The sequence below is a fragment of the Bufo gargarizans genome, chromosome 10 (genome assembly GCF_014858855.1).
Source record: "Bufo gargarizans isolate SCDJY-AF-19 chromosome 10, ASM1485885v1, whole genome shotgun sequence".
Taxonomy (NCBI): Eukaryota; Metazoa; Chordata; class Amphibia; order Anura; family Bufonidae; genus Bufo; species Bufo gargarizans.
In genome coordinates, this window is record NC_058089.1 from 120,133,104 (window position 1) to 120,156,270 (window position 23,167).

Sequence of the window (23,167 nt, forward strand, 5' to 3'; positions counted from 1 at the left end):
GCTGACTGTGATTGGTCTAGACCTCTGCCCAGCAGCAACAGATTAACACTATGCTTTCTGTTGTTTCTACTGTGTGACTGAGCTTACCTTACATTAATATAATGAATCTTAAAGGCATATTATCTTTTATGCCTATGTGAACACAATATATAACAGTTATATGACATCCAAAACATGAAGTCACTGTAAATAACTCTGCTTTTGTCTCTCAACACATAAACATAGGAACTGTATTAAGGCTATTGGCAGGTCTAGCTGTATACACATATAAGCTATACTAGCAACCTAGGACAGGCTTTAGCTGGCCAGCTACAGGGGGCCCTATACACTTGCACAATATGGATTGGTACTATGGAGCAGAGGGGAAGCACTATGGGGGGTACTATGGAGAAGAGTGGAAGCACTATAGGGTTCCTATATACTGCCAAAATATGAGGGGACACTATGGAGAAGAGGGGAAGCAATATGGGGGGGGACATTATGGAGAAGAGGGGAAGCACTATGGGTGCCCTATATACTGGCACAATATGTGGGTACTATGGAGAAGAGGGGAAGCACTATGGGGGCCCTATATACTGGCACATTATGGGGGCACTATGGAGAAGAGGGGATGGAGCACTATGGGGGCATCTACTGGGGGCCCTATGTACTGGCACGCATTATTGGGGGCTCAATGGAGAAGTGGGAGGTAAAGGAGCACTATGGGGGCATATACTGAATGCCCGCTGCCCCCATCAACTACAATGGGGTACGGCAGAGATCCGGCCACAATCTTGGAGGAAGGGGGGAGTTATACATACTATGTTATGAAAGAAATACATTGCATAAAAGTTTTGTACAATAACTCTTTTTATGCTTTTCTACCTTGAATTAAACTAAGCCTTTAATGTTACAAAATTAAAATTTAATTTATATGAATTTAATATACATATATTGTGACAGTGAGAGGTTGTGTCTGGCAAGGCAGGTATTTTCCTCCCAGCATGTGCGGCTAGGCTGGTTTCAATCCAGGTAAGGTCAAATACCGGACCGGAGTTTAAGTGCAGCTCTGGGTTTTGGCAGCACCTGGCTGTCCTTAAATAGGCAGCTGGGCTCAGCAGAGACGTCTCTGTTTTTAGGATCTGAGGCTTTGTGCCGTGCTGGAGGGCTGAGAGCCGCACTCCGGGGAAACAGGCCCCCTAAAGCCCGCTGTGGACTACTGGAGACAGAACTGCCAGCAAGGTGACCTGTGTTATATGAACTTTCAATTGTGTGTGAATTAACACCAAGACTGCAAAGTTATGTGCTGTTTTGTGCAATTGCCTCAAGTGTGAATAAACAATAACGTTTTAAGAACTTGTATTCCGCCTCTGTACTGCGCCCACTTACCCTATCTACCAGAGAGAAACCCCACACTAATATATATATATATATATAACACAAAGAAAGGACAGCAGCACTTGTTAGTGAAGTCAGGTGCAGAAATCCTCAAACCTTAGGCAAATCGGTCATCAAAATGGTTGTAGTTTTCCAAAAAAGAGGCAGCACTCCAAGATAAAGGTGGAATGACCCGCTTTATTCCCCCTCTGCAACGTTTCAACTGCTCATTGCAGTCTTTCTCAAGCATAACAATTGGTGTCAAAGTATCCACATTTATACCCACAATGCTTTGTGAGTCAATTAATAAAATGAGTGATAATTACATAATCAATTATGTGAAAAACATAAAAATACATCAAAAGTACATGATTCAATGTGAATTCATTGTATACAGCATATGTCGAAACATTAGTGCACATCCAATGTGAAGCCTTAATTAATGATCTTCCAAAGATCGCAAACATAAATAGCCATGTTCATAAAGTGCCTTGTGCTTTAATTAAAGTGAACACCTGTATGTGCTAAGTGGCGGTCAATCGGCCGCGTAAATTATGAAAGATAAACTTACGCAACGGAGTACTGTGATGGCGTTTGTCTCGGCGTCCCCGGTCCTCCATTGCGCATGCTCGGTGGCCAGGCAACCAGTGCAAACAATCAGGGACACGCCCCCTGGAGTGTGACGGCAGTCACGATGCGCACACCAGCAGCCAGGCCCCTCCCCCGAAGCGTGACAGGTCAGAAGGCGACGCACCTATGCCCAGCCTCCGGATCACATGACAAGTCGCCTGGCAACCGGGAAGCGTCCGCTCCCCCGGCTTGTCATCTGCCTCCAGGGTCGGATAAAGCAATGAGGCCTTTGTAGGGAAATAAAGCATCACATAAGGAATGATCAGGTTGTCAAGTACTAGTAACTAACTGGTATAAATGAATACTGTAAAACCAGGATATCAAGCCGTAAATATCGGAAGACATGAGTCCCTAAAATTTATTTGACTGAAGATGGTGCGGTATAAGTGGTTATGTCACGTGAGTGACCATCCCCACACCCCTATTATGGCTCTAAGGTACAGAGAGTTGTCAACACCCTATATCCTTTTAGCCAACATCCAGCCTTGTATCTCTTCTGTAGCTATAGCAACTTCCATTCACGACTTATCCACTTTTTCTTTCCTTCACAGTGAAATCTGTAATTCCAACCCTATTCACCTAATATGGGACTAAACCGCCATAGACAATAGCAATCATTTTCTGCCGCTGTGGTAATACACTTGAAAAATGGAGAAGAGTTTCTTTCAGATCCGATAAAGTCTGAAAGTAAATAAAAAAGTGGATAAGTCGTGAATGGAAGTTGCTATAGCTACAGAAGAGATACAAGGGTGGATGTTGGCTAAAAGGATATAGGGTGTTGACAACTCTCTGTACCTTAGAGCCATAATAGGGGTGTGGGGATGGTCACTCACGTGACATAACCACTTATACCGCACCCTCTTCAGTCAAATGAATTTTAGGGACTCATGTCTTCCGATATTTACGGCTTGATATCCTGGTTTTACAGTATTCATTTATACCAGTTAGTTACTAGTACTTGACAACCTGATCATTCCCTATGTGATGCTTTATTTCCCTACAAAGGCCTCATTGCTTTATCCGACCCTGGAGGCAAGTGACATGCCGGGGGAGCGGACGCTTCCGGGTTGCCAGGCGACGGCTCATATGACTTGTCATGTGATCCGGAGGCTGGGCATAGGTGCGTCGCCTTCTGACCTGTCACGCTTCGGGGGAGGGGCCTGGCTGCTGGTGTGCGCATCGTGACTGCCGTCACACTCCAGGGGGCGTGTCCCTGATTGTTTGCACTGGTTGCCTGGCTACCGAGCATGCGCAATGGAGGACCGGGGACGCCGAGACAAACGCCATCACAGTACTCCGCTGCGTAAGTTTATCTTTTATAATTTACGCGGCCGATTGACCGCCACTTAGCACATACAGGTGTTCACTTTAATTAAAGCACAAGGCACTTTATGAACATGGCTATTTATGTTTGCGATCTTTGGAAGATCATTAATTAAGGCTTCACATTGGATGTGCACTAATGTTTCGACATATGCTGTATACAATGAATTCACATTGAATCAGGTACTTTTGATGTATTTTTATGTTTTTCACATAATTGATTATGTAATTATCACTCATTTTATTAATTGACTCACAAAGCATTGTGGGTATAAATGTGGATACTTTGACACCAATTGTTATGCTTGAGAAAGACTGCAATGAGCAGTTGAAACGTTGCAGAGGGGGAATAAAGCGGGTCATTCCACCTTTATCTTGGAGTGCTGCCTCTTTTTTGGAAAACTATATATACAGTATATATTATATAAAATTCTAAATTACTTTGTCACTAAATGCATTTCTTTGTAAGTAGAGGGTGCAATGACGTGGAACGGCGATGCTGTGTTAATGTAAAATAAAAAAATATAAATACTTTGGTTGCGACGGGCTGGCCGCCACCATCTTGCTTGAAGGTCCAGGGCGAAATCTCGCACGCCCCGAGAGGATGTCCCAACAGAGTAATGCAGAATTCTGAAAAAAGGTAAGAAAGGACACACCTTTATTGGGGGGTGGCATATTCATGGGTCAACTGTGACTTGAAAGAGAGTCCTAAGAGGGTTTACACCAGCCATAGTAGTACAGTCCTGATCAAAAGTTTAAGACCACTTGAAAAATGGCAAAAAATCCTATGTAGCATGGCTGGATCTTAACAAGGTTCCAAGTAGAGCTTCAACATGCAACAAGAAGAAATGGGAGTGAGACACAACATTTTTTGAGCAATTAATTTAATGAAAACAACGAATAAACTGAAACAGGCTGTTTTTCAGCTGATCAAAAGTTTAGGACCACACCTCCCAAAAAAAACTAAACCCCCCAAAACAGAAATCCAACTTCCAAACATGAACTCAGTAATGAGTAGCTCCTCCGTTCCAAAATTCGTTTTGGCATGCTTGATGCAAGCGTTTCCATGAGGTGAGAGGGAACATTTCTCCGAGTGGTGAAGATGGCCGCACGAAGGCCATCTACTGTCTGGAACTGTTGTCAATTTTTGTAATTTTCCCTTGCCATCCATCCCCAAAGGTTCTCAATTGGATTTAGATCAGGAGAACATGCAGGATGGGCCAAAAGAGTAATGTTATTCTCCTGGAAGAAGTCTCTTGTCCTGTGGGCATTGTGTACTGTAGCGTTGTCCTGTTGAAAAACCCAGTCGTTACCACACAGACGAGGGCCCTCCGTCATGAGGAATGCTCTCTGCAACATCTGGACATAGCCAGCGGCCGTTTGACGCCCCTGCACTTCCTGAAGCTCCATTGTTCCACTGAAGGAAAAAGCACCCCAGACCATTATGGCGCCCCCTCCACTGTGGCACGTAGAAAACATCTCAGGTGGGATCTGCTTGTCATGCCAGTAATGTTGGAAACCATCAGGACCATCAAGGTTACATTTTTTCTCATCAGAGAATAAAACTTTCTTCCACCTTTGAATGTCCCATGTTTGGTGCCCTCTTGCAAAGTCCAAACGAGCAGTTCTGTGGCGTTCAAGGAGACGAGGTCTTTGAAGACGTTTTTTGTTTTTGAAGCCCTTCAGTCTCAGATGCCGTCTGATGGTTATGGGGCTGCAGTCAGCACCAGTAAGGGCCTTATTTGGGTCGAGGATCGTCCAGTGTCTTGACGGACAGCCAATTGGATCCTCCGGCTCAGTGCTGATGAAATATTTTTGGGTCTTCCATTTGACTTTTTTGTTCCATAACCCTCAGGATCATTTAAGAAATTCCAAATGACTGTCTTACTGCGTCCCACCTCAGCAGCGATGGCGCGCTGTGAGAGACCCTGCTTATGCAGTTCAACAACCCGACCACGTTCAAAAAGGGAGAGTGTTTTTGCCTTTGCCATCACAACGTGTGACTACCTGACAGCAACTGACAATGAATCCACATCTTTGCACAGATTTGGACTTTTAAAGGCATGTGGTCCTAAACTATGGATCAGCTGAAAAACAGCCTGTTTCAGTTTTTAATTGAATGCTTAAAAAATGTTCTGTCTCACTCCCATTTCTTCTTGTTGCATGTTGAAGCTCTACTTGGAACCTTGTTAAGATCCAACAATGTAAAATATGATTTTTTGCCATTTTTCAAGTGCTCTTAAACTTTTGATCAGGACTGTAGCTGGAGGGGAATCCCCCTTCATGGGCCCCAAGGCACAGACTTCTTCAGGTACTTACCTGTGTGAGGCTGCAGGTAAATGCCTCTGAGGAGAGCAGTCAGCAGTCCATCAGCTTCTCTCCGATGTATTTCCAACAAGGCTTCAAAATTACTTTAAATGTCACAAATTCCATTCACGCTGCGTCTGCGGCAAGGACGTGGCCTTTACCTCCCAACGCACTTGTTTGCTTTGTACGTGAAACAGAATTCGTGTATATTTACTTGGTGTCACGAACTTGTCTTTTCTGTCAGCGACACAGATTTTATTAACATTCACTAAGAAACACTAATGGTTCATAAATATTTAACTGGAAAATGAAATCAGAGACAGAAAAGTCCAAGGTTTCCCAGTAATCCACCGGGAAATAAATCTATATCTATCTATCTATCTATCTATCTATCTATCTATCTATCTATCTATCTATCTCATATCTATCTATCTCATATCTATCTATCTATCTATCTCATATCTATCTATCTATCTATCTATCTATCTATCTATCTATCTCATATCTATCTATCTCATATCTATCTATCTATCTATCTCATATCTATCTATCTCTTTTATCCTTCCTTTTATCTATCTATCTCATATCTATCTATCTCATATCTATCTATCTATCTATCTATCTATCTATCTCATATCTATCTATCTATCTATCTATCTATCTATCTATCTCATATCTCTCTATCTTTCTATCTACGGTATATTCTATATCTATCGCTCTCATATCTATTATCTCTCTATCGATCGGCTTAGTCTAAGTGCACAATGCTGAGACTTTTCTTGCTCTTTGGCGACCACAGAGACATGAAACCCTTGTGTTGTGTCTTGTAGATATATAAGTCGCCCCCCCGGGATATAATCTGCGGAGGTGTCAGGGAGGCTGAAGTACGGCTTCTCGTCAGGTCAGGCCTTCCCAAGGTCAGTGTTCGGCGAGGCTGTAGAATGTTTGTTTGCAGCATAAATCCTGGGCCCTGACAAACTTTCTGATAGGATGATTTATGATTTGTCTCTACGAGCTTCCCACGACTGTCCCACAATGCCACGCTCCAGCAGGCTGTCACACGTGTCAATGTGATCCTCAGACAATAAGGTGCAAAGTTTCCTTCAGCCTGTGGGAAAGGAACGCGAAAGGAACCGAGAAGCAGAAAGAATTCATCTTGCAGATGGAAAATGCGGCGCAGCAGCTGAGGAGGAATCACGCCCAATGCAAACCTGAAACCGTGTTCTGCAGGGGATGCTATAATTTACTCCTCTTAGTCTCAGTGGAGGATTATTTAACCCCTTTGTGGCTACAGCTGGCTCAGTGCTCAGTTTTCATATACTTTTTTTCCCATTTATGGCTTTGATGGCCACCATTAATGTAAAAGCAGCTGAAGCTTATGTTATACTGTGATCTGTGCTGTTTATTGCGATATATGTAGCAACACATGGATAGAAGGTGTATTAGTGCCTGCCCGGGGGTCGAAAAGCTAAGGGGCAGTTGCTCCTTTGGCTCTTCTTCTACATCTGCAATGGGCGCCCCCCTCAGGACCCTCTATATCGCGTCCCAGGTTTAGTAGGAATGCCGAGTGGCATAGTGCGGCCTAAATGTCTCTTTATGTGTGTCACGGTGCTCCTACCTGGATACGGCTGGACCCCAGGCTTTGGCTCCAAAGCAATAAATAAGGGGAATAATTGAGGGATTTGAAGAAACAACTTGAGCCCAGACCTTGAGATGAAGTTCAATGGCAGCTTTACTTGAATAAACGTTTCTCCAAACAGTTTTCAGGCTTTGTCTTGGTTCCAGCAGGCGTTAGCATTAAACTGGCAGGCAAACTCAACTCTGCTATATCTCTTTCTCTCTGACTCTGCTGTACTGACAGGCTGGCTGTATAACTCAGCTTCTTCTGTATGCTGCACTTCTTCTCTGTAGTCTGACTCTGTAGATAGATCTAATGTTAGGGCCACACGGTCAGGTATCTGCATGAAGTTTTGGAAGCCAAAACTAGGAGTGAATTAAAAAAAGAGGAGAAGTCATATCCTATACTTTCTCTCATTTTATGATTCCTGATTTTGGCCTCCAAAACTGCGACAGGAAACCTGACCATGTGGTCGTACCCTAAGGACTCTTTCACACGAGCGGATGCCGTGCGGGTAATCTGCTGCGTGAAAGAGAACCAAGCCCCGTTCCGGACAGCAGAGACACGGAGCAGTAACATGACTGATAATGCTCCGTGCCTCTCGGTGATACTTTTACAACAAAATCACGGTGACAACTTTTTCTCACTGTGATTTTGTAGTAAAAAGATCACAGAGAAGCACGGAGCATCATCAGTCATGTTAATGCTCCTTGTCTCTGCTGTCCAGAGCGGGGCTAGGCTCTCTTTCACGCAGCGGATTACCTGCACGGCATCCGCTCGTGTGTAAGAGCCCTAAGACAGAAAAACACAGCAGAGCTGGATTGGAACCAGAAGAGCAAAGCTAGATTTGTAGAGCAGACTAGAAGCAGACTTTAATAGGCCCCCTAGGTCGAACAGCATCCTGCAACCACTGAAGAGATAGCATTGCAGTATGTGACAGTATTGTGTACAGAATTACCGCGTAGCTCTATGAAAGTAAATTCTAAACCATCGGCGAGTGATGCGTAGGAGGATGCCTCTGTGCATTACTTAACACTGTAATTATTTCATTCCAGCTCCACTCCAGACAGTGATGGCACATCCTAGCAATATGTTCTCAATATTTTTTTGCATAAATCCAATTTAAAGGAATCTTTCATATTGAACATTGTGTCTGATCCCTGGGCAGCAGGTTATAGAGTAGAAGATTCATATATAGTTTTATGGAAAAAGATTCAGTACAACTTATAATGTATCCATTGACATTCTTGGTCATTCTGGGCTTAGGAGTCCAGTAGGCGGTCCTATCAGTGATTGACAGGTACATACTTATAGAGGAAACACCATCAGTTACTGATAGGACTATACACACTTTGGCTCTGGTGTCTGAGGGCATGAAAGGCTCCTCTGCTACATATGAAGACACCAGAATTATAAATGGCATGTGGTGTGGTTACCTGTTGGGGGCCTTGAGCTTTTAGTTGCCTTCTGGTCATATGGCTAAGATGAATAACTTAAAGGAATTGTCCAGCCTTGAAGCTGATGGAACTCGTGCCTGGTTAAAAAAAATAAAATAAAAAATAAAACACTCACCTATCCATAGCCTCACTGTTCCTGTGAGACTGCCCCAGTCCTGGCCCCTTCTGGTCCCAAAAAATGGCTTAGTCTTGTGACCGTTGTCTTCAGTCACTTGTCTCAGTGGTCACATGTGCTTGGATGGCATGTCACTTCTTGAGGCATGCTAGTGACATGCCCTACAAGAATATGTGGCCGCCGAGTCACAATGGAAGCCAACCGTACATATTAGAAAACAATGGCATCACAATCCTCTACTAAAAGAATATTTCATATAGTATTTGGAGTAAGAGAATGTACCCCAATGTCTGCTGTTGGTTTAAAGGGGTTGTCCGGGTTCAGAGCTGAACAGGACATATCCACATTTTCAGCCCTCTGGCCCCCCTGATATGAGCATCAGAGCATTTTATTCTCCGGTGCCCTCCCTTGCCTTGCGCTGGATTGCGCAGGGCAAGGTTTTTTTTGTTTATGTTTTCAACACTACTAGGAAGAGGCTTCCACCTGGAAGTGTTGCCATTTTACAGGCTAGGGCAGTGCTAAAGCCCACCCATTAGTGCCGGTGACATCACCGGGCTCACTGCTGGGCAGAAGCCTATGCCTAGCAGTCCCTATGGAGACATCACCGGATCTCCTAAAAAAGTCTTTGCCCTGTGCTATTCTGCGCAGGGCAAAGGAGCGCATCGGAGCATGAAATTCTCCAAAGCTCATATCAGGGGGGACTTCCTGGGTAAAAAATGCGGGTACAACCCTTTTAACCAAAGACCAGGCATATATTTAACAAGCCTGATTGTTCTTTCAAATCTTTTCCTCCTCCCACGTCTCACCGCAATTTTGTAGTTCTTGAAGACACTCACTGGTGGAGGCCTCTAGGTGTTGGATCCAGTCAACCCTTTGGTCCACCCCACAATCTGGTCCTTTGCATCAATTCTGAATCATATCAATCTCAACGCACCTCCTGGGTGACATTCTAAAGACGGACGGGGCCAAAAACATTGAGATTAACCCTTATCTCAAAGAGCAGTTAACTCAATGGTGATATCTCCAGCCACATCCTGTAAGTCATGGATGCTCTTCACTTGAGGTTTAAGAAGACTTGTATGATATAATTCTTGGTGACAGCCAGAAGGACAGTTGCATCGATTGTGGCACATGTATTTAATTTCTTCTAAGCCGCGATATTTCGCTGCTTTATGCCAAAGGCTTATTCTTGTCCGGCTTATCGCAGGTAGAACTGAACAATATAATTTACAGCGTATCTTGCAAGTTTAGCAGCAAAAAAAGTCTTCAACAGGCTCCGGTACGCCGCCAAAGGTGTAGTGTTCGTATCTGAAAGTGTTGTGTTTTGCTTCTTTTGCTTTCAATAAACGACGCATCTTTTCTATGTCGTATAATGAATGCGCTATCCGGGGGGTGGATATTGTGTATTAAATGATTTAGGAATTCAGGAAAATTTAAAATTTACAACATGAAAGCTTCACAGCAAATACAGAATGGAGTCTACAAGCAGGGGAATGCATGCCATATGGTCTTATGTGAGGTCTATGGTAAAGGAGAAGGCTAGAGGCAGCCCATGTTGGTCTCATAATCCTGAGTGTAAGTCGCACATACTCAGTCAGCCGACCAACAGCGACTGCCCCTGTAGAAACACAGAAGAATGAAGGCAGAAAATGACCACATGGTCCGTATACCCTGCTCTTATATTTTTTCGTATTTATTTTTCTCTTAGGACAGAAATATGTTTCTCTCAGGCACATTTAAAGAGACATCTGTCAGCAGGATCAACTGTATCAAAACCAGCATACTATCTGGTAGGATTGATCATGCTGAATAAAACGATATCTGCCTTGTGCCATTCCCAAGAAAAAAGACTTTTACTATTTAGGCAGATAAGTGCTCCAGGACTCCGAGGGGGCGGGGTCTAGTTTCTTGGTGCTCCTCAGCTTTCCAGTACTGACCACGCCCTCATTTGTATACAAAATAAAAGCCTGTTTTCTCAGGAACGCTGCAACCAATTTTCACAAGACAGGTGTCATTTTAATTGGCACCAACAGGCCTGTAAGTCGTGTTTAATAGAGTGGATCCTGGAGATACTGAAGACTTTGGAAAAATTTAACTGCAGTGTCTATTGTGTTGACCATTCTCCAGTAAAGGTTCCTTTACACGGGATGATATTACAGCAGATTGTGGGGAAGGAAGCGTTCCTTCCCAACAATCTGCTGATCGATAGAAGAGGAGACCGCTGCATTTACATGCAGCGATCTTCTCCAGAGTATGGGGAGGAGTGATCACTAATGCAATCGGTCTTTACCCTAAGGACTTTGACCTTGTTTGCCGGCAGGAGATCGTGTTTACATGACACAATCTGCTGTCGGTAAACAATCACTTTTGTGTGCGCATAAATGATCGGATTACCCGATGAATGAGCATTTTGATTGTTCATCAGGTAGTCGAAGTAACATTTAAAATACCCGATCATCGCTAACTAGTATGAATGCTTAACCAGTATAAATGTGCCCTTAAAGCTCAATCATTTTTCACTTACAATCGGCTGAGTATATATATGTTTACGATGGGGGGAAGGGAATATGTTACAGCCATGCATCTGTGGGAGTAGCTTGCCTCGTGTGGGATCACAGGATTGCTCATGTTGCAACTGAGCAGCCAGGGCAGAATCTGGTGACCACATACGCACGAGTCGGGTGGTCCTGCCAAAATCAGTCGGTTTAGACCTAATGTGTATAGGTACCTTATTGCATGCAACAGAAAAAGAGGTCAAAACTGCTGACAGTGCTAGAAAGGTTAAAGGGTAGTGATGAGCGAAGTTCTTGAAAGTTCGATTTGGCTGCTTAGCTGAATTTTACAAAAAAGTTCACTTTGTGACAAATTACTTTGTTGCAAAGTAAGGAAGTATTACTTTACTGAGAGAGTAGTGGATGCATGGAATAGCCTTCCTGCAGAAGTGGTAGCTGCAAATACAGTGAAGGAGTTTAAGCATGCATGGGATAAGCATAAGGCCATCCTTCATATAAGATAGGGCCAGGGGCTATCCATAGTATTCAGCATATTGGGCAGACTAGATGGGCCAAATGGTTCTTATCTGCCGACACATTCTATGTTTCTAAAGCACATTTCTTTGTAAGTAGTGGGTGCAATGACGGGAAACTGCGATTGCGGTGCTCCCCATCATTGTGGTCTATAATAAAAATAAATAAAATCATTCTTACCTCATCCATTTGGTCACGAAGAGCCGGCGGTCGCCACCTTGATTGAAGATCCAGCTCGAAATCTCACGCGGCATTGTAATGATATCATGTGTCATGCGTCACTGCGTATGAGATTTCGTGCGGGATCTTCAATCAAGATGGTGGCAGCGAGCTCTTCGCACTCAAATGGATGAGGTGAGTATGATTTTTTGTTTTACCCCATTTCAGGGAAAATCAATTCCGTTACCATGAAGCACGAGGAAATTCGGCTTTGCAGCAAATAGAATTTTCCCTGAAATTCAGATCAAAATCCACTTCAGACAGTTCGATTCGCTCAACATTATTAAAGGGAAAGGATTAAAGAGGACCTTTCACCGCTCCTGACAGGCCTGTTTTAATAGCTTCATGCATTCACCATTTATACATTCCATGCATTCAACAATTCTGGAGAATCTATTCTTATGGCTCTATGTTGTGCCATTCCTTTATTATTTCTACTAGAAGTTATGAATGAATTGCTAGCAGTCTGCAGTAAGGGTACAGGGGGCGGTAACCAGTTGGAGGCGTGTCCCTGCACAGACTGAAAATGGCAACACTAATTGGATAGAGTGAGTCTGTGCAGGGACACCCCTCCAACTGGTTACCGCCCCCTGTACCCTTACTGCAGACTGCTAGCAATTCATTCATAACTTCTAGTAGAAATAATAAAGGAATGGCACAACATACAGACATAAGAATAGATGCTACAGAATTGTTATTACATGGGGGATGCGTGAAGCTATTAAAACAGGCCTGTCAGGAGCAGGGAGAGGTCCTCTTTAACCACCTCCGGACCGCCTAACGCACATGTGCGTTCCGGAGGTGGCAGGCTGGCGCACAGTCACGCATATACGCGTCATCTCGCGATACGCGAGATTTCCTGTGAACGCGCGCACACAGGCGCGCGCGCTCACAGGAACGGAAGGTAAGCGAGTGGATCTCCAGCATGCCAGCGGCGATCGTTCGCTGGCAGGCTGGAGATCCGAATTTTTTAACCCCTAACAGGTATATTAGACGCTGTTTTCATAACAGCGTCTAATATACCTCCTACCTGGTCCTCTGGTGGTCCCTTTTGTTAGGATCGACCACCAGAGGACTCAGGTAGGTCAGTACAGTCGCACCAAACACCACACTACACTACACCCCCCCCGTCACTTATTAACCCCTTATAAACCCCTGATCACCCATGATCACCCCATATAAACTCCCTGATCACCCCCCTGTCATTGATCACCGCCCTGTCATTGATCACCCCCCTGTCAGGCTCCGTTCAGACGTCCGTATGATTTTTACAGATCCACGGATACATGGATCGGATCCGCAAAACGCATACGGACGTCTAAATGGAGCCTTACAGGGGGGTGATCAATGACAGGCGGGTGATCACCCATATACACTCCCTGATCACCCCCTGTCATTGATCACCCCCCTGTCACTGATCACCCCCCTGTAAGGCTCCATTCAGACGTCCGCATGATTTTTACGGATCCATGGATACATGGATCGGATCCGCAAAACACATGCGGACGTCTGAATGGAGCCTTACAGGGGGGTGATCACCCATATACACTCCCTGATCACCCCCTGTCATTGATCACCCCCCTGTAAGGCTCCATTCAGACGTCCGCATGTTTTTTGTGGATCCGATCAATGTATCCATGGATCCGTAAAAAATCATGCGGATGTCTGAATGGAGCCTTACAGGGGGGGTGATCCGTGACAGGGGGCTGATCACCCTGATCACCCCCTGTCATTGATAACCCCCCTGTAAGGCTCCATTCAGACGTCCGCATGTTTTTTGTGGATCCGATCCATGTATCCATGGATCCGTAAAAAATCATGCGGATGTCTGAATGGAGCCTTACAGGGGGGGTGATCCGTGACAGGGGGCTGATCACCCTGATCACCCCCTGTCATTGATAACCCCCCTGTAAGGCTCCATTCAGACGTCCGCATGTTTTTTGTGGATCCGATCCATGTATCCATGGATCCGTAAAAAATCATGCGGATGTCTGAATGGAGCCTTACAGGGGGGGTGATCCGTGACAGGGGGGTGATCACCCTGATTACCCTGATCACCCCCTGTCATTGATAACCCCCCTGTAAGGCTCCATTCAGACGTCCGCATGTTTTTTGTGGATCCGATCCATGTATCCATGGATCCGTAAAAAATCATGCGGATGTCTGAATGGAGCCTTACAGGGGGGGTGATCAGTGACAGGGGGGTGATCACCCTGATCACCCCCTGTCATTGATAACCCCCCTGTAAGGCTCCATTCAGACGTCCGCATGTGTTTTGCGGATCCGATCCATGGATCCGTAAAAATTATACGGACGTCTGAATGGAGCCTTACCAGGGGGGTGATCAATCACAGGGGGGTGATCCGGGAGTCTATATGGGTGATTACCCCCCTGTCATTGATCACCCCCCTGTCATTGATCACCCCCCCCCCCCCCCCCTGTAAGGCTCCATTCAGACATTTTTTTTGGCACAAGTTAGCGGAATTTTTTTTATTGTTTTTGTTTTTTCTTACTAAGTCTCATATTCCACTAACTTGTGTCAAAAAATAAAATCTCACATGGACGCACCATACCCCTCACGGAATCCAAATGCGTAAACATTTTTAGACATTTATATTCCAGACTTCTTCTCACGCTTTAGGGCCCCTAAAAAGCCAGGGCAGTATAAATACCCCACATGTGACCCCATTTCGGAAAGAAGACACCCCAAGGTATTCGCTGAGGGGCATATTGAGTCCATGAAAGATTGAAATTTTTGTCCTAAGTTAGCGGAAAGTGAGACTTTGTGAGAAAAAAACCAAAAAAATCAATTTCCGCTAACATATGCAAAAAATAAAAAATTTCTAGGAACTCGCCAGGCCCCTCATTGAATACCTTGGGGTGTCTTCTTTCCAAAGTGGGGTCACATGTGGGGTATTTATACTGCCCAGGCTTTTTAGGGGCCCGAAAGTGTGAGAAGAAGTCTGGGATCCAAATGTCTAAAAATGCCCTCCTAAAAGGAATTTGGGCCCCTTTGCGCATCTAGGCTGCAAAAAAGTGTGACACATCTGGTATCGCCGTACTCAGGAGAAGTTGGGGAATGTGTTTTGGGGTGTCATTTTACATATACCCATGCTGGGTGAGAGAAATATCTTGGTCAAATGCCAACTTTGTATAAAAAAATAGGAAAAGTTGTCTTTTGCCAAGATATTTCTATCACCCAGCATGGTATATGTAAAATGACACCCCAAAACACATTCCCCAACTTCTCCTGAGTACGGCGATACCAGATGTGTGACACTTTTATGCTGCCAAGGTGGGCAAAGGGGCACATATTCCAAAGTGCACCTTTCGGATTTCACCGGTCATTTTTTACACATTTTGATTGCAAAGTTCTTCTCACACATTTGGGCCCCTAAATTGCCAGGGCAGTATAACTACGCCACAAGTGACCCCATTTTGGAAAGAAGACACCCCAAGGTATTCCGTGAGGGGCATGGCGAGTTCCTAGAATTTTTTATTTTTTGTCACAAGTTAGCGGAAAATGATGATTTTTCTTTTTTTTTCTTTTTTCCTTACAAAGTCTCATATTCCACTAACTTGCGACAAAAAAAAAAAAATTCTAGGAACTCGCCATGCCCCTCACGGAATACCTTGGGGTGTCTTCTTTCCAAAATGGGGTCACTTGTGGCGTAGTTATACTGCCCTGGCAATTTAGGGGCCCAAATGTGTGAGAAGAACTTTGCAATCAAAATGTGTAAAAAATGACCGGTGAAATCCGAAAGGTGCACTTTGGAATATGTGCCCCTTTGCCCACCTTGGCAGCATAAAAGTGTCACACATCTGGTATCGCCGTACTCAGGAGAAGTTGGGGAATGTGTTTTGGGGTGTCATTTTACATATACCCATGCTGGGTGAGAAAAATATCTTGGTCAAATGCCAACTTTGTATAAAAAAATGGGAAAAGTTGTCTTTTGCCAAGATATTTCTCTCACCCAGCATGGGTATATGTAAAATGACACCCCAAAACACATTCCCCAACTTCTCCTGAGTACGGCAATACCAGATGTGTCACACTTTTTTGCTGCCAAGGTGGGCAAAGGGGCACATATTCCAAAGTGCACCTTTCAGATTTTGCAGGCCATTTTTTACAGATTTTGATTGCAAAGTTCTTCTCACACATTTGGGCCCCTAAATTGCCTGGGCAGTATAACTACGCCACAAGTGACCCCATTTTGGAAAGAAGACACCCCAAGGTATTCCGTGAGGGGCATGGCGAGTTCCTAGAATTTTTTATTTTTTGTCGCAAGTTAGTGAAATATGAGACTTTGTAAGGAAAAAAGAGAAAAAAAATAAAAATCATCATTTTCCGCTAACTTGTGACAAAAAATAAAAAGTTCTATGAACTCACTATGCCCATCAGCGAATACCTTAGGGTGTCTACTTTCCGAAATGGGGTCATTTGTGGGGGTTTTCTACTGTTTGGGCATTGTAGAACCTCAGGAATCATGACAGGTGCTCAGAAAGTCAGAGCTGTTTCAAAAAGCGGAAATTCACATTTTTGTACCATAGTTTGTAAATGCTATAACTTTTACCCAAACCATTTTTTTTTTGCCCAAACATTTTTTTTTATCAAAGACATGTAGAACAATAAATTTGGCGAAAAATTTATATATGGATGTCGTTTTTTTTGCAAAATTTTACAGCTGAAAGTGAAAAATGTCATTTTTTTGCAAAAAAATCGTTACATTTTGATTAATAACAAAAAAAGTAAAAATGTCAGCAGCAATAAAATACCACCAAATGAAAGCTCCATTAGTGAGAAGAAAAGGAGGTAAAATTCATTTGGGTGGTAAGTTGCATGACCGAGCGATAAACGGTGAAAGTAGTGTAGTGCCGAAGTGTAAAAAGTGCTCTGGTCATGAAGGGGGTTTCACCTAGCGGGGCTGAAGTGGTTAAACATACCTAGGTTGATGGTCATGCAATTTGCATGCCCGAAGAAATCATGTTTTAATCTTTTCTTTTTTTTTTTTTACACCCTTCCTGGTTTGGAGCCCTTTGTATAAGCTAGAGCAGAGGGTTTCTGGCCCCATCCATGTATAATACATTGCATTCCTTCCAGTGGTCAGCATGTAATACTACATTTCCCCGTGGCCGCTGTGTTGTCAGCTGTATCTTCCCCTTGCTGTATCTGTACCCGTGGCAATTAGCTTGTAGTCTATAAACTGGCATATAGGAGCTAATTTTGCTCTTTTTTTTTGTTGCAAAAAGTCCTATTAAAATATTCACTGAGGTCAGAAATCTGCTGCACAGAACAAACTGCACCCATAGAGCTTGTCGATACAAGTAAAATACCAGCTAAAAGCAAAGGCCAAGCCTCAAATGTTTGGGCACAAAGAATACTTACAAGTGATAGTTATATAACGCTGCTACAGATAAAGCTGTGAAGAATATTCCGGTCATCAGCTGACCCCCATGTTTGTGCGGTAATGACTGATACGTTTGTTTAAGGAGAATTAATTTTAATGGATAATTGTGATTTCAGTCGTTAAACTCGTCTTCAGCAGCTTTTATTACAGGATAAGTGATTCCTATACATACAAAGCTCTTGATTAGCTTCCTATAACACTCCCTCCCCAGTACATTCACGGTGTCCCCATGATCTTCTCCTGAATCCATGGACTTTCTATAAATATGCACAGCGCTTGCTCAGAGAGCCAAACAGTAACAAAAAAAAGCACAGTGATCAGCTCAGCCTCCTGCCCCTTTATTTCACAATCAGTGGTTATCTCAAGACCAGGGTTAGGTAGATGTGAAGAATCAGGACTTCTATTGCTGTGTAGTCGTAGTCACAGCTCTTCTACTTATAGACCATATGGTATAGTGGTGAAGAATCAGGACTGCTGCTGTGTAGTCGTAGTCACAGCTCTTCTACTCACAGACCATATGGTATAGTGGTGAAGAATCAGGACTGCTGCTGTGTAGTCGTAGTCCCAGCTCTTCTACTCACAGACCATATGGTATAGTGGTGAAGAATCAGGACTGCTGCTGTGTAGTCGTAGTCCCAGCTCTTCTACTCACAGACCATTTGGTATAGTAATGAAGAATTAGGACTGTTGCTGTGTAGTCGTAGTCACAGATCTTCTACTCACAGACCATTTGGTATAGTAATGAAGAATTAGGACTGTTGCTGTGTAGTCGTAGTCCCAGATCTTCTACTCACAGACCATATGGTATAGTGGTGAAGAATCAGGACCGCTGCTGTGTAGTCGTAGTCACAGCAGGCCCAAGAATGTCCTAATGTGTAGTGGGTTCAAGGAAGTTGCAAATAAATGAAGCACAGGCCATAGGTCCATAGGTTTGACAACTAACAGTGGGTGAAAATGGCAGTTCGGCAAAGCATCCATTTAGGAGCAGTTCACTGGCTACTTGTGGATATGGAAACAAACTTCTCAGATGAGAGCCAAGCTTCTTCAACATTACAACAGTCCATCTGACATGACAGTGGTGGTGGTCCTCTAGTGGTGGAAACTGCAGTTCTTCCTTGATGCAGGGGTATGTGACTGTATACTACAAAGTCTCCCTAAGATCTGCGTCTGTAGTCCGGGAACATGTATAGTCACATTGTAGGTTTAGACTGAAGGGTCACTTTAAAGCCAACTCAAAAACATCTGTGTGGGATCTCCTCCTTACATGTAGATCTGTCTGATAGGCCGAAGAGCAGAGTGTAGAAGAAGGGAAATAATGAAGTGTATACATTGCCTCTAATAGCTATTGATCGAAACTGCATGTCAGATAAGATCAGTCATTATGCTGAATCGTTCGGACTTCTCTGTCTCGATACTTTAAATAACAAGGAGGTTTTAAATATTTAATCATTCCCGAACATTGCAACCCAATGAGAAGAGGTTTATGCTGAAATGGCAGATTAGGTTCTGCTGCGGTGAAGTCACTGCCCGTAGTAACAGCTGCCATAGAGCCAGTCAATATAGTGCTGGTTACTCATAATTCTTTCATACAGGACTGAGAAGAAATTCCAATTTCCTAACTTAAAGGGATACTGTCACCAGTTTTATGGTGTCCTAACTAAGAGCAACATAAATAAGTGACTGATTCTCTTAGCAAAATGCTGGGTAACTTTCTTTAATTGACCCAGTCAATCTGCCAACATCTTGTATTGAAAAGCTCCAGCTGATAATGATGAGTCCTGAATATTCATGAGCTCCTGACTCTCCCCGCCCACCTGCTGCTGATTGACAGTTATTTTCCATATGAATCAGCAGCAGGTGGGCAGGGGAGTGGCTATAGCTCTGAATTAAAAAAAACGCTGGACTCACTGACATCACGCTGGATTCAAATCAGCTCATTAGCATGCGGCATCTTTGTGTGTATATTATGAGGTAACCATCTGTCACACCAGTAAGTGAATACATCTAAGGTACTTTTTAGTAGTTAATGATTGTATATAATTAGTTAGATTATAATCAAATATCCACATGACAGGTTCCCTTTAAAGAGATTTTGATATTGATGAGCTGTCATGAAAATACATAGGTCATCAAAGTCTGAATGGTGGGGCTCCCCCTGACGTTCAGCTGCTTGAAGAGACTGCGGCACTACCGTGAATACTGTGTCCTCTTCCTAGACCAGTGACGTCACGTACATAGGTCAAGAAGCCTTGGTGCAGCAATTCAAGTGAACAGAACTGAGCTGCAATACCAAGCACAGCCTCTATACAACGGACAGCGCTGTGCTTGGTAAGCTGCAACAAGGCCACGGTGTTCACCGGGACACCCCAGCCTCCTCAAATGACTGATCAGCGGCGTTGCCGAATGTTAGGTCCCTGTGGATCTTTGATTGTTGACTTAACCTGAGGCTAGGTCATCCGTATCAAAATCTGGGAAAACCTCTTTAGGAAATCTGCTTAAAATCAGTTTTGAATACCTTAAGGGGTGTAGTTTCTAAAATGGCATCATTTTTGGGTGGCAGCACAGGGACCCGATGGGGATGTACAAGCTGCTGCAAACCCCCTATATGCTGCGGTCAGCGTGACCGCAGCATACAGGGGGTTAATCCGCCAGCATCAGTGTTTTCACCGATGCTGGCAGATACAGCCGAGCCCCTGCTGCTGATCGTGGCAGTGCGTGTGGGGCAGCGGGTTAACCCTAGGACGAGAATGCTCGTCCTAAGGCGTTAAGTACCGGCCAGTTAGAACGAGCATTCTCGTCCAGGGTCTTTAAGGTGTTAAACAGATGGAACGAAACTGCAGCTGCATCCCTCTCACCTCCCCTATTTTTCCTCTCCTCCCTGTCTTCTGTATTGCTCAATGAGGATTAAAGGGGTTGTTCACCCTCTCGGGCAGACTCCTCCACACCACTAGACATGCGGAGTGAAGTGTACTTATCTGCTCGCTGCCGTTGGATTTTGGCTCCTGTTAGGCCTGGGCCTTCTGCCATACCTCCCGCTGTCATATCTGCATCATCTCCTGCCTCTGTGCCCGCAGCTGTTTCGCCAGATGTACCAGGCGCATGCCTGCCAGCAGCCAGACACGTCCTCCGGCCACGCTGCCTCCGTGCTCTATCCCATGCTGGCATCCCATAGGGGCGTGCGCCCACCGCTTCCTGTCATTTATGCTTCCTGCCTCCCAGCACGGCCCCTGTGTGGGGCTACAAGGTTAATTAGCAGCTTCCTCTTTTAGGAAGTTGCCTGAGCGTTGAGTTACTATCAGTAATAGCAAAGGTGTTCTGATCTGATCGTCTGTGTTTGACCATTCTGTTTACCGCCTGCATTGACTACTGGACCTGTCTGACCCTGAGCCCGTCTGATCCTCTGTACCATCTGATAGCGGCTTCTGACCTGTGGCTTGTCTCTGACCACACTTCAGCTTCTGACAGTCATCATCATCAGCTGCTGCTGCCTTTACTCCAGTCTTCTCTGCAATACCACTTCTCACCACCGTGTCCGCTATTGGACTCAGTTCACACTAACTACGGTTCTTACTGCAACTTCAGCTATTGGAGCGTCACCTGTTGTCTGACTCTGTGAGTCCGCTGTCAACCATATTAGCTGGTCCTGTAGGCAGTGGTTCAGTTTCTCTCTTGCTGCGTTCCATCCTGTCGCCTGTAAGAGGGCTGAATAACACCCTAGGGGTGTGATGACTAACCTCCGGCACTCCAGCTGTGGTAAAACTACAACTCCCAAGATGCACACTTGTTTGGCTGTTCTCAGGATGCCATAGAAATGAATGGAGCATGCTGGGAGTTGTAGTTTCACTATAGCTGGAGCGCAGGAGGTTAGTCATCACCGCCCCTAGGGGTTAGTGGCTGCCATCCCTTGATTCCACTCTTCCAACATACAGTTTGACGCGAGTCACGCGGCTTCTGCATCCAATGACTGACGGCAGTGGTGACATGTCACTTTCTTCTGTGACTCATGGGGATATGTCGCTGATGTGGACAGTCATCTAAGGATGTGACATTAGTAAGCAATCTACTACAAGTAACAGTATAGCCTGTATTAAAGATTCAGGTCTGCAAACACGTATCTTGTTGTACATGTCCTATAGTATATATATATATACAGACTGTATACAATTTTATAGTGGTATATACTGACACAGCTGTGATGAAGTGATGTTCAGACTGCAATGAATACAATGTTGCAGCAGTGCATACTGACACATCCAGAGTGAAGTGATGTTCAGCTAAATATTACAAGAGTAATGTTGTAGCAGTATGTACTGACACACCTGTAATAGGGTGCTGTTCACCATGCATGTATGTACTGACGGATTAGCAATGTTCATTATTCTTCTGCAAAGCTGATCCAGGGGAAGGCAAAAATGCCCATGAGGTAGAAGCCAATTTTCTTCCATTTAGGGAAAAATGGAGGCATTTTTTATCTTTGCATTCTACTCATTTTGGGCTAAGCAACGTTTTTTCAGTTGGTCTTTATAAAAATTTCAACAGTTTCTTTTTCAGCTTTCGGTGCATCCTCTTCTCAGTGAATCCATCAGCGAGCTGCTCTGATGTCCAGATCTGTAGCTCTTATCTGCACTTTCTCAACATCTCATAAATCAGTTTGATAAGAATTTAGCCATGATGAGGTGTCAGGAGTTCAGAGATAAGGGCTACAGGCCGAGCCTTCAGAGCAGCTCTTTGATGGATCCACCGTGAAGCAGAAAGCAGCAGTCTGCAGATGCACCAGAAGTGAAAGCTGTAGAGGAGAAGCCCAAATGAAAAAATGTGTTTTAATCCAAAGCGAGCAGAATGCAATGATTGAAATGGTCTTCAAAGCTGTAACCTGTATGCAAATTTATATTCAACTATACGGTGGGTTCTAATATAAGCTCTTCACAAGGTCATTGTGGAAGCTCCATGCAGACGGAGGGTTCGTTGGAATGAGTTCATGATGGTAAATATCCAGTTCTGGGCTTGTAATTTATGCATCAGCCATTGCTTGCCTGATACTAGGTGTCTGGTGAATAAGTGCTCTTAGCTCTTGTCCATTAGGCAAGATTTATGATCAGCCTGAAGCTTGGCTATCTTAAGAAGCCGGAAATTCATATTCTGCCTTGTCAGAAGTAGTGTTGATCGAGCATGCTCGGCGCATGGCGGCATTCGGCCGAATACCGCATGTGCTCGAGCGCAATGCTCAAGTCTCCTCCCCGCACGTTTGTTGTCTGATACACAGCCAATAAGCGTGCAGGTAAGTACTGTCCTTCCCTGTAATTCTGTAGCCATGTTGGTTACTGGCATTACAGTGATTGGCTGGCCGGAACGCCATGTAGCACCCGATTACATGTGTTCGGCTCAGTGTTAGTCAGGGAGAGCTGTGCTGAGTAAGGAAAAGTGTAGGGAGTGAAAATTATTTTTTTTTAAGTTGAAAAGGATCAGAGACCCAAAAATCCTTTTAAAGACTATTGTTGTGTGTGGCAGCAGCAATATATATTTTTAACGCAACCTGCGCTAAATTGCTAAAACTTTACAGACCCAAAAATCCTTTTAAGGACTATTGTTGTGTGTGGCAGCAATGTCTATTTTTAGCGCATCCTGCTCTAAATAGCGTGCAATAGTTAGGCCGCTGCAGATAGCGACATTGTCTGCACTACATCTCCTGTGTAACGTGTGCACATCCC